This window comes from Podarcis muralis, chromosome 8 (genome assembly GCF_964188315.1).
Source record: "Podarcis muralis chromosome 8, rPodMur119.hap1.1, whole genome shotgun sequence".
Taxonomy (NCBI): Eukaryota; Metazoa; Chordata; class Lepidosauria; order Squamata; family Lacertidae; genus Podarcis; species Podarcis muralis.
In genome coordinates this window covers 25,133,004-25,145,299 of record NC_135662.1, presented here as the reverse complement: position 1 = coordinate 25,145,299, position 12,296 = coordinate 25,133,004, and the positions used below count along the sequence as shown (strand labels likewise).

At 44.6% G+C, this 12,296-nt stretch overlaps 1 long non-coding RNA gene across 1 annotated transcript; it reads left to right on the top strand.

The window, feature by feature from the left end:
- Positions 1 to 11,415, top strand: LOC114600404 (uncharacterized). Its single transcript, XR_003707545.2, has 3 exons — positions 1 to 676; positions 7,238 to 7,379; positions 10,867 to 11,415. It is a non-coding gene; the product is annotated as an uncharacterized LOC114600404 (long non-coding RNA).
- The last annotated feature ends 881 nt before the right edge of the window (positions 11,416 to 12,296 follow it).

Here is a 12,296-nt window from a genome sequence, read left to right as displayed (position 1 = left end):
TGCAGGGGTATGCATACCGCTAAACATTTTGTGAATCTAAGTTTGGTCTCATTGAAGGGCAATATTTCAATATGAGTAGGAAAATGAGAGTCCCCCTAAACATATTTTTTAGAAAAAAGCACTGAATATACTGCAGGAAAACTAGTGGTTAACAGGGAGTGACAAAGGGCAAAATGGTTTTTTAAATATCCTACACAGTTATAAAAATCGTGATGAGCTGTGCTTATTTTCCAGAGAAAGGAGCATAGTTGCACCTGCAGTAGGGCTATGTTTCCTTTATCGCTGTGACAGAAAACATGAATCATGGATTCTTGCAGATTTTTCCTGTGTACATCATGGGCTTCCTCTTATTTATCACAATTCCTATAGGAACCAACCCTGGCCTTGAGTAATAAGTATGTTGCCATGCTCTGGGACGTGAGTTGAAAAAAGAAGTTTATTATACAAGATGACTCAACCCTGCCTGCAGCCACTGAAAGCAAAAGGGAGGGGGAATGCTGACATCTTGACCTTCGTATTATCAAGCCCAACTCCACTCCCATTTGTTTATATCTCAACTAGATCCACTGAGGTGAGGCCCTGCGCGCAAACCTGCAAACTGTAAGGGAGTGGCAGATGTAGCAACAGAAGGACTTAAGTTCACCTGCGCTGTAAAGAAAGCCGACACAGGAGTCAGGTAAGCAGCCTGGAGCAGTGGTTTGGATGGCCATTGGTTGCTTCCCAGGCCCCTGTAGGGCAGTGTGAGGAGGCACCTCTCTTTGGGGGCAGGGGGGCCAGCTCAGAGACCAGGGGTGGCAGCTGCGGCTGCCCAGAGGACTCCCGAGGAGAGGGGAGAAGAGAGGAGGCTGAAGGAACACTCCAGAAGGGAGGGTTTGAAAAGGGGTGAGGGGCTGCCAGCTCTGCAGGCAACTGGGCTTTTGAGCCCCAAAGGGAAGCCGCAGAAAGAATGTAGTTGGTCAAGCAAGCTGTGGATCCAAAAAGGTTGAAAACCTCCCGTCTAGAGTTTCATCCCTCACAGAGACTCAGGCAAATACTGTTTAGGGGCTCCAGAGCAAAGGACATACTCACACTGCAGTCAGTATGGGCACCTAAGAATGACAGAATGTGAAGAGGTGTCGAATTACAGTAAGAAAGAAAACAAGTGGCAAAGCAGAAGACAGCCAGTGGCAGGATAGAGCAAGGAGAAGTACATTGAGAAGCATGGAACAAAGGACAATAAAGTGTGTGCTAGCTTTAATAATAATAATAATAATAATAATAATAATAATAATAATAATAATTTTATTATATATACCCTTGCCCGAATTGATGCCGAAGAATTGATGCTTTTGAATTATGGTGCTGGAGGAGACTCTTGAGAGTCCCATGGACTGCAAGAAGATCAAACACATCCATTCTTAAGGAAATCAGACCTGAGTGCTCACTGGAAGGACAGATCGTGAAGTTGAGGCTCCAATACTTTGGCCACCTCATGAGAAGAGAAGACTCCCTGGAAAAGACCCTGATGTTGGGAAAGTTGGAGGGCACAAGGAGAAGGGGACGACAGAGGATGAGATGGTTGGACAGTGTTCTCGAAGCTACAAACATGAGCCTGACCAAACTGCGGGAGGCAGTGGAAGACAGGAGTGCCTGGCGTGCTCTGGTCCATGGGGTCACGAAGAGTCGGACATGACTAAACAACTAAACAACAACAACAACAACAACCCTTGCCCAAATCTGGCTGGGTTTCCCCAGCCACTCTGGGCAGCTTACAGCATATATGGTTGTCAGGGGACTGCCATCGGAACAGGGGAAGGAGGCAGGGGGGCTGTTGGGATACAGAGAGCCTCCGAAACTCCTGAGGAGCAGTTCCTCTTCCAGCGGTGGGAAAAGCCACACCTCCAGTGGAGAAGAGAGGGAAGGGGCCAGCCAAGCGAGGAAAGGGCTCGAGGATGCTGCTGAGAACCCCAGCGCCTCACCTTGCCAGGCCACTTCCATCGCCCAGCTTGTGCAGAAGGGTGAAACGCAAGGAGGGGAGGAGGAGGCTTGGTGTGCTGAAGTTCTTATGTTGGGGGAGAAGCCGGAAGGGGCCACTCCCGGATTCTGCAAGTGACTAAGACGGACATGAACTTTGTAGAACTGCACTGTAAATAGTTTGCACAATAAAACCTGTAAAAGACAAGTCAGTGTCCTGCCTGGTTCCTCACAAGCAACCACCATCAGCATCTGACAATGGTCATCCACTAATGGCGGAAACAAAAGCACCATTCAGGTGAGCTGCAGTTAGGGATGGGAGAAATTTGTTTTGGGTTGCATTTACAGGTGAACCTATCTAATCTGCCCTTCCCAAAACAAAATGTGAATCAAGACACAGCCATCCTTTGAAGTTGCACTTCCTTAAATTTTGCAATTCAGTTGTCCATTCGACTAATGTGTAGAAAAATGTATATGGTGGAGTAAATTCTGCACATAAATGTGTTTATTCGTGAAAATAACACAAAATGCTGGTGCCTAAAATTTATTTACTTAATAAAATTTGTACATTTGATTGTAGTAAAAACCTCAAAGGAGCTGTAACTGTGGGCTAGACATGTGTTACAACTTAGAGCCCTGCATCAGGTGCACATTCCAATTTGCACCAAAATACATATTTGGACGATTCAACAAATGTGTGGACGATCATCAAAATGGGGATGGGGAATGTGTCTATAAGCATTGGCAAAACTACTGCAGATCTCTGGTGCTGGGTTGCGGGTGAATGATGTCGGGCTTTCTTTTTTTATAGATTTTGCAGTGGTTGGAGATCACTCCAAAATACAGTACAGGCATCCCCCCACTTATGTATAATAAACTCGCACGTGACCACATATACCTGCGTTGGTGGGATGTAAATAATTCAATTCAAACCCGGAAATGGCGGGAGAGAACTGGAGAGTCCACATGGCTTGTGAGGAGACCCTCCCTAGAGCCCGAAGAGAATGTCAGTGAGGGTGAATGAAGCCCTGAAGAGACCAGAGGCGCAGTGGGGCTTTGTTTATGCTGCTCAGCCTCCCCATCTAACAGCTGACGTGTGGGGTAGCGTAGCAGCAGCAGCCTCTTTCCCTTGCTTCCTCCTGCCTCCTGCCGGCCCCAGATCTTCAATTCTAGTTGTGGATATTTTTGAATACAGTATTTTTGGTATGGATTGAAGAAAGAGCGGCAGAGAGGATGTTTAAAGGGTGTTTAGAGGGTGCTCCCCACTTAATAAATTTCACTTGTGCATGCAGGGACCCGGAACGTAACCCCTGCGTAAGTTGGGGTGGTGGTGCCTGTAGATACTTATGAAGAAGGTAGGTATACTGGTTTGGTGTGCAGAGACCTGTTAAAAATGTGAATTCTGATTTCTTATTAAAAGAGTGAAAAATATTTACAGCCACACTGTCCATTTTCCAGCACAGTATGTGTGCAGAGAGAGAGAGAGAGAGAGAGAGAGAGAGAGAGAGAGAGAGATGAAAATTAAAGAGAAGTTTAAGGAATAACACCAAAGGCACAGAGCATATGGGAATGTAGAGATTTCCATTTTCTATAGGGAGCATATAATGAAGGAAGAATGTTACTCTTACGAAAGCTGGACATCATCTGATACCACAGAACCACTTCTATCTCTTGCATTCTTTCCATGTTTAGTTTGAAAACGCCTTTCATGGGCTTTCAGTACATTCTTTGATTTTCTGCCAGTGTTTATTTTTTAAAAAATATATTGAAGAATTACTCTTGGTGTTGAGTAACTTGCAGCACAGAGCAATAGAAAAGGCTGGTTTGTGATATGGAAGCCATGCACTAATCTCCTGTTCCCTGGAATGCCCCAATACACTGCTTGGGTGTGCAACTCTCTGCACATGTCCCAAATGTGAAAGGGGAAGCAATAATGCTCTATTAAGCCCTATAGAGATTCCTCAAAATCTGGATGCTGTCCTTTCAAATGGGGAAAGATCAGAATTTATGTAGCATTCTTCCCCTGAGTGCTCAAAGCGCTTTGCGTATATCACGTCACTAATCCTTACAAAGCCTTCTAAGGTAGGGTAGTATTATATTTTTGTCTCTCAGTTTCTGTGGATGTGCAGGATGAGATTGGGGCCCCTGGGGTGTGTGTGAATGAAGTTTTGGGCACATGTTCTTTCATTCATCTTCCTTCTACGTTTCTGCAACTTAAGTGCTTATTGGCCTTCAGCTCCAAAAGAAGGCAGAGAATCAAGATACCCATGGAATCTGCTTTTAATGGTTCCAAGGCTTTGCCGAATGAGAAAGAATTTGGCTGAAATGAGAAAGACTGGCCAAATTTCTGGGATCAAGGACCCATAAGCAGGAGTCGGGAAAACTTTAGAAACTCATGTCACTTAAAAAGGTAAAGGTAAAGGTACCCCTTGCCAGACTCTAGGGTTGTGCGCTCATCTCACTCTATAGGCCGGGAGCCAGCGCTGTCCGCAGACACTTCCGGGTCACGTGGCCAGCGTGACAAGCTGCATCTGGCGAGCCAGTGCAGCACACGGAACGCCGTTTACCTTCCTGCTGGTAAGCGGTCCCTATTTATCTACTTGCACCCGGAGGTGCTTTCAAACTGCTAGGTTGGCAGGCGCTGGGACCGAACGACGGGAGCGCACCCCGCTGCGGGGATTCGAACCGCCGACCTTTCGATCGGCAAGTTCTAGGCGCTGAGGCTTTAACCCACAGCGCCACCCGCTTATGTTTTGTTTATACTTATGTTTTGTTTATATTCCCCTGACAGTTTTAATAATGCTGAAGATTTAGCTTTGCATTCTCAACAACTGAGTGGTATTTCTCTTTGAGCTACAGAGCAATTAGGACTTTTCACACAGTACATGCAATGTCTTTTTATGGCCTCGGGCAGAAGTTTCTGGCAGTTTTGCTGAACCCTGGGGTCCTAAAGAGAGCTGTTAGGAGCTGAACCTGCAACCTTTTGAATGCTCAACCACTGAGCTAGATGCCTTCCTCCGATCTGCCGTTTCCCATAATCCATGAGTATGGAGCTACCTTTCACGATATTCTATCTTGATGAGGCTCAAAAAGGGCATTGCAATCTCTTAGTTGGGTTAACCCTTTTGCTGGAGTCCTGCTTGCACTGGCCGAAGTGAACAACTTTATTTGAATGTTTGGCTAGTTATGTAGCTCGATGCAAATATTTTACAGCTTGGGTAATTTATCAAATTATTTCTCAAGGGGGGTGAAATAATTTTGGGAAGAAAATAAATTTGCAAGTAAGTGGCCAATCTTCCAATTGTGAGAATATTTGCCAGCCCTCAGCTTTGATTTATCATTAATTTTTGCCAAATAATGTGCTAATGGACCAGAATTTGCGTCTCTTATTCCCTAACTTGTATCTAAAATGGCCAATTCAATTTTGTTTCGTCATTTTCACTCTCGGGACCAAGATGGCCTGAACTTACATACTTAGATTGGAAATCAATGTACTGTTAAACTGTAACACAGGCTCTGAGTAGTTGCTATTAAACAGAAAAATAAAAAGCATCCAGTTAATGTGTAATTAATAGTTTGGCATTCCCCCCGAGTTTAGCCCGGGACCCTTTCTGTTTCTGTTTTGTATTACTGAACTCCCTTGCCAAATATTTCCAGATCGTATAGATTTAGATAGGACATGTTCCAGAACTTGTAGCATTTTCATTTTGACTTTTATAGTATTTATTGGAATAATGAAAATAATACTTTGACAACTTACCAAATATATGGCAATATTCACACATAAATAGTTAAATGAAGTGTCCGGGCATTTTTTCCATGAGGCATATTAACCAGGGGTTAAGGTTTATAGCTACTTGGATGGATATTCTTTTCTTTTTTTTAACACTTCAGTGTTACTCATCCTCTTAACCAGCCAGTTGGATGCAATGCTAAACTAAGGATGGGGAACCTGACGTACTCCAGGTGTTTTTGAACTCAGCCTCTGGTCCACTCCAGCCAGCATGGCTAATGGTCGTGAATGGGAGCTACAGTCCAAGATCTAAAGAACTGCAGTTTCCCCATCCCTGAACTAAACAATAGTTTTATTTATTTAAGTATTTCTAAACTGCTCTTCCATACAACAACAACAACAACAACAACAACAACAACAACAATAATAATAATAATTTATGATTTGTACCCCGCCCATCTGGTTGGGTTTCCCCAGCCACTCTGGGCAGCTTCCAACAAAGATTAAAAATACATTAAAATGTCACACATTAAAAACTTCCCTAAACAGGGCTGCCTTCTGATGTCTTCTAAATGTCAGGTAGTTGTTTATCTCTTTGACATCTGATGGGAGGGCGTTCCACAGGGCAGGCACCACTACTGAGAAGGCCCTCTGCCTGGTTCCCTGTAACTTGGCTTCTTGCAGTGAGGGAACCGCCAGAAGGCCCTCGGCGCTGGACCTCAGCGTCCGGGCAGAACAATTGGGGTGGAGACGCTCCTTCAGGTATACAGTATATAAAGGTGGCTTACAAACATTAAAAATTTAATAAAATCAATCCATAAATCATAATCAGAAACATCAATAAAACAACAGGAACTATAAGTTGGTAAAAATAGAGACATTCATATTGCGAAAGGCCAGTTTAAACAGTACAGCTTTCAGAAGTCTTAGAAGGGATGGCAAAGACATTCCTGCAGAATTTCTACCAGTAGGGAGTTCCACAGGGCAGGGCCTGCCAAAATATAGGCTCACAGTTGCAATTCCCGGCAGCTCTTAACAAACTGCAGTGCCCAGAGTTCTTTGAGCGAAAGAACGTGCTTTGAATGAACTTTGACGGTATAGTGTGAGCACAGCCACCACCTCTTGGGTCGAACTGGGAGTAGAATTGCCAGCCTTAAGGCAGGAACAGGAGGTGGCGACAGAAGGCAAGTCCAGGAAAATCAGGCGCTCTGAGTGCATGATGGGAGCAGCATGACATAATCATGCCATGTGGATAAAACTGTCTCTCTGGATACTTTCCTCATACCTAGGGCAAAGGAATGAAATCACTGTTAAAAACATCGGCCTCTTTCTTTAAAATCACCACTGTCCAGCACTGCTGGTCAACCCTTCTAGTCTTAGGCCCCACTGAAGGAATGCCCTCTCTTCATCCTGGACTAGAATTAAGGTGGTGTTGTGACCGTCAGATATTTCCTGGTAAATGAAAGTTACATCAAAGTTGTTTGCCATAGCCTTAAACGCTGCTGGGAAGACATGTGAAGCCCTTACAGTTGAGAATCCTTTTTTTGGTAGATCCTGACTTCCCACCCAAATCCACAAGTCATCTTGAAAAACCCCACTGTTTTTAAGTCTCATTTCTCAAGACTCTTCAGTCAACCTATGGAAGTTGGTTAAAAGAGGAAGTGTTGGAGTCAATATCGTATCTACTTTTCATGTACCCTAATCTCTGTCGTTATTACATTGCCATATCAAAGACGGAAGCTCGATCTGTCTGGCATAATTTGTTTGTAACAAATAGCGTTTTGAGATTGACTAGATCATATACGTTCTAAGTTTGCAGCTTGGATCCAGGTGGGGGCAGAATTGGCCGCTCCTCGATTTTAGTCATTGCTGTGCATTCATGCCATATATTTGCTAAGGAACAATCCTTTACTGTTGAGGCAGCTTGCTGCGACTTGTAGAGTACACAATGTTTGCTAAATTTGAATGTAATCCATTTTACATTTTCATACATAGAGGCTTCCATCTGTGGAAGATCAAAAAGTCATTATTGCTGGTAAACTCACCATCTGGCCAGAGTAGGTTAGAAGAAAGATCAACTTGACCCATACCTATCACCTCATTAAGCAGTTGTTGCTCGTTTGTTACGTGGAATCCCACCACACCTTTTCCTTTAAGGAAGCTCTTCTTTCCTCGGGACGTTGTATTTTCCCAGCACTCCATCAACAATATACTCTTGGGGAAGTGAAATGTGAAATGTTTTCCCCAGCTAGTGGGGCCATTGTGATTTTTAGTGCTTCCTGGAATTTGATTACATGAAAGTCACAGGCACGTATTGGATAGTGCCTGTGATGTCACTTATGGTCAGTGACAGCTTCAGATGACACCGCTGTCTAGAATACACCTTCCCCATGACCAGTGCTATTTTGATGCCAGAACTCACCATGAACGCCTCCCTTGTTCTCTCAAATTGGTGCCCACCTAAGAGTTCTGTTGAGTTCTGACTGAAAAAAAAGCCCCACCTGTGACAAAAGGTTACAACATTTGGACCATTTAGTTTAGGGAAAAGGTGAGTGAAGGGGAACATGATAGAGGTGCGTAAAATTTTGCCTGATTTGAAGAAAGTGAATGGAGAGATATTTTTCTCCCTCTATCAAGATACTCGAATCTGAACATTGAATGCTGGAAGATTCGGGACAGACACAAAAAGAAAGTACGCCTTCACAAAGCGCATAATTTATCTCTGGAATTCACAACCACAAGACGTAGTAATGGCCAGTCATCAACAGTTCCCAGAACTCTTAACAAACTACAGTTCCCAGGATTCTTTGCAGGGAAAATGTCATTTGAACATATGCAGCCCTATGGCTCTTAGCTTCAAGAAAGACACAGGGGCTGCACAGCCATTTGTTGCTGAGGATGCTTGAGCTCTGGATTTTTTGTACTGAGCAGTGGGGGTGGACTGGATGGCCGAGAAGAAACCTTCCACCTCCACCTCAAGGCTTCTATGGTTTTTCCTTTGCTGCGTGACAGATTATAGCACCTCACAGATGGATGTGTCTATGGCCTATCGGTTGTTAGTGCTGAACTTGAAATGACATAATTCATTTAACCTTTCCACTCTTGCTGTGTTAGTGCAAAAGTAAATGTAAATCTTGTTGACTGTTGCTTGTATATGTATTGGCAGCAAGTCAACTTTCAGCTTGAACAACATGGGAACAATATGCGCAGCACAGCGAAAAACCCATTAACTGTCTCTTTCTTTCCTCCCGGTGCTCATAGAACACATTTAGGTCCCAGGTGATCGGCTTTTACAAATATTAATACAGGATTAACTGGCACCAGCTCACAGTCGTGTATTTGGTTACACTCACTTTTCAGTAATATTTCATGATATTCTATAACCCAGGAAGGTAATGAGTTTTGCCAGTTGAGGCGGCAGTGGGAGATGATGGGGCAGTTTCCCCCCACTTGTCAAAGTCATGTTTTAGAAAGCCATTTAGGGATGGCACAGAATAGCCTCCCCGCCCCCAACCTAATGTTTCATATGACTTGGGATACTCATTTGGAAGTATCTATTTTGCTGGCCAATACAGTGACCACAGTACACACTTTCTATTGTTATAAACAATTAAATGGACCTAAATGCCAGGTATGTAGGCCAAATGCAAAAATATATATTGCAGCATTTGTCCACGTTGTTGTATTTTCTGTATTGACTTTTCATTTGCAAGCAGCTTCAGGAGACCGTTTTGTTTCAGAACCAGACTCAGAATACACTATTATAGACACACAAACATGGATGACATTTTGTTGCCTGATGAAAAGAACATAATGGCACTGCCTCCTAATCCACGTCCAGATGTCCAGATTGTGGGAATGTTGTGGAAAGTAGGAGAGTATATATTTATTAAATATTATCCTTCCTCACTCATGCTAGTGAGCTGGTAGTGGAGTACATTCCCCTGTATATTGCAGGAAGCTAGTTGGTAGATTCGCTACAATTTCTTAAATTAAGCAATCCAGTCTGGCTTATCCAGATTGGTTTTGTTCCTGGTAAATCCCCCTTTGTTCCCTCCTAAAAAGAATAAAGACATAACAGTCTTCTATTCAAAGTAATAAGAAGTTTACTTACATTCAGTTCACAGTATGATCCTGAAGGCAGGCTTTAGCTTGTAGTTACAGAAGAGAGTGTGGGTTCATCCCATATGGGGATTGAGCCCATGTGCTGCTGGCTGAGAGCTAGCAGACAGCAAAAGACATCCAGATGGAATAAAGCAGGCTTCCTCAAACTCAGCCCTCCAGATGTTTTGAGACTACAATCCCCACCATCCCTGACCACTGGTCATGCTAGCTAGGGATCATGGGAGTTGTAGGCCAAAAACATCTGGAGGGCCAAGTTTGAGCAAAGAAGAAGGGAAGATGGCTGTGTGACCAGCCCTTTTATGGGGTCTCCCAGGGTTATGCCCATCTACCTGGTCACATGCAGGGGGAGGATGCTCCAGACAGGTGTGACAGGAAGTCCTCCAGGCTGGAGTAACACCCCCCTGCATATTCACTCTGGGCAAACATGAAATGTTGTATTTGACTGCTTTCTGTGATGTCACATCCCACACAGATTGGCAGTTGAATATTACTTCAACACTGGTGACAGGTCAGCATTTTCCACCACACTTCAGGCAGACCACGCGGTACACATAACTCTCACTATTCCTAGCTAGCAGGACCAGTGATCAGGGATGATGGGAATTGTAGTCCAACAACAGCTGGAGACCCAAGTTTGAGAAACACCGTCGTAAGGAGGAGAGGAGAACACAAACACACCCCAACCAACGAGGATGAGCCACTGGATTTTTAGTTCTTTATTGGCAAAGCACTGAGTTACATCAGCTCCTAATGTGCAAGTGAATACATCAACAGTCCTTGCTAACTAGCTGTCTAGGCACCTAAGACTGCAGACTTGTGTTCCGTCTTGGACAGAACACTCCCTTCTTAAACTCCCTTGCCAGATGTGGTTGGCTCAAGCACCCATCGGCTCTTCTTCAATGGCAGTTTGAGCTGATCCTGGTGCCCCTCCTACAGTATGGAGACAATGGAGTGTGTGGGGGACTCAGGGGTTTCCAAAGCAATGACTCTCTCTGTACATGCTGCAGTCTCTCCACAATCTGAGGCTCTTCTCTTGTCTCCTCCCCTGTCTCCAGTTGCCCAGTGCCATCCTCCTTCACCACCAGCAGCTGCCTCATGAGTGGCACAGGACCCCACAAATCACCAGCCCGTTCTCCTGGATCATCCTTCTCCCTACCTGTCTCCTCTGCCCACACATCCCTCCATTTTTCGGGCTCCTCGCGGTCCCTGACAACTCCTACAGTTGATGAAGGCACAAGTAGTCTCTATGGCAAGGACTACTTGGACAAGGACAACTTAAGCATGATGGCCCATGCATTGGTTACTTCACAGCTGGATTGCTGCAACATGCTCTGTTTGGGTGGCCCTTGAATTCAGTTCAGAAGCTGCAGCTTCTGTGGAATGCAGCAGCTAGACTGGCAAGTATATAACACCTGTTTTAAAGGAACGGCAAATCTATCAATTTCAGATTCTTTCCATTTCTCATTTTTCCAGTCTCACGTTCACTTCTCCACATTTGCATGTCAGCTAGAAAATCTGTTTTAGTTTGCAACATTAGATGTTGGAAGCTGGAGACACAGAGGCTTGTCTTGCTTTGTGGTGGACCCAGAGCTGTGGCTTCTCTGAAAACAATGGGGGATGTTGGGGTGTTAATGCTGCGAGCCCCTCGATCCTATGCTCAGGTGGCAGATATGTGTAAATTAAGCCCTATATCTCAAAGACACCAAAGTCTCCACGGACATTTGCTCCAAAGATACTGAGCACTAGGTGAGCGCACCCCCCCCCCGAGTCTCTTGCTGCTCGGAGATTGGGGTACACACAAGAATATTAACCATGAGATAACTATCAGATACATTAAAGCACCCCTCTTTGTCTGCCATGTAAGGCACTGCAGTGCTTTCACATCAAAAAAGGTGTTTTCAAAGCCTGTGAACACTTCGAGGACAGATGGTTCGGCCCCAGTTTGAGCAGAACTGGCTGCTATGCTTTGTCCCTTTAAACCTGTCCGTGGCTGTAACCTGAGAAGCCCAGCAGTGCTGCTAGGATCAGTTATTAGTAAGTGCACAAGCTGTTACCGAGTGTGAAGCAGGCGCTTGGAGCCCAGCCAGTAATATAGTGTTGGACTTGTTCCTCCAAGTGTGCCATAGATTTATTTCCCTCAAGACGGTCCACGTGCTCTGCTGGACTTGACAGAAACTGTAATAGAAAATGACCAGCAGAATGCAAGGTATCCAATATCTCCCCAGGTTTCCCTGAGGAGAGTTTGCTGCAACTGTTGCTCTGCCAAAGACAACAGAACTGGGATTCTCAACTGTTTTCTAGCAGGGATACCTCAAGCACTTGAACGAACCTGGGAGTGTCTCTGTAGTTTTTGAACTCGTTGGGATTGTGTTGATTAGAAAGAGATGCTTAGGCATAGCATGCCACTTGTTGCTTCAGTAGATGCAGGAAAATCACTCAGTCCTTTGTGGTGACATCCTGTAAGTGTTGCATTAGCACAAGGGGA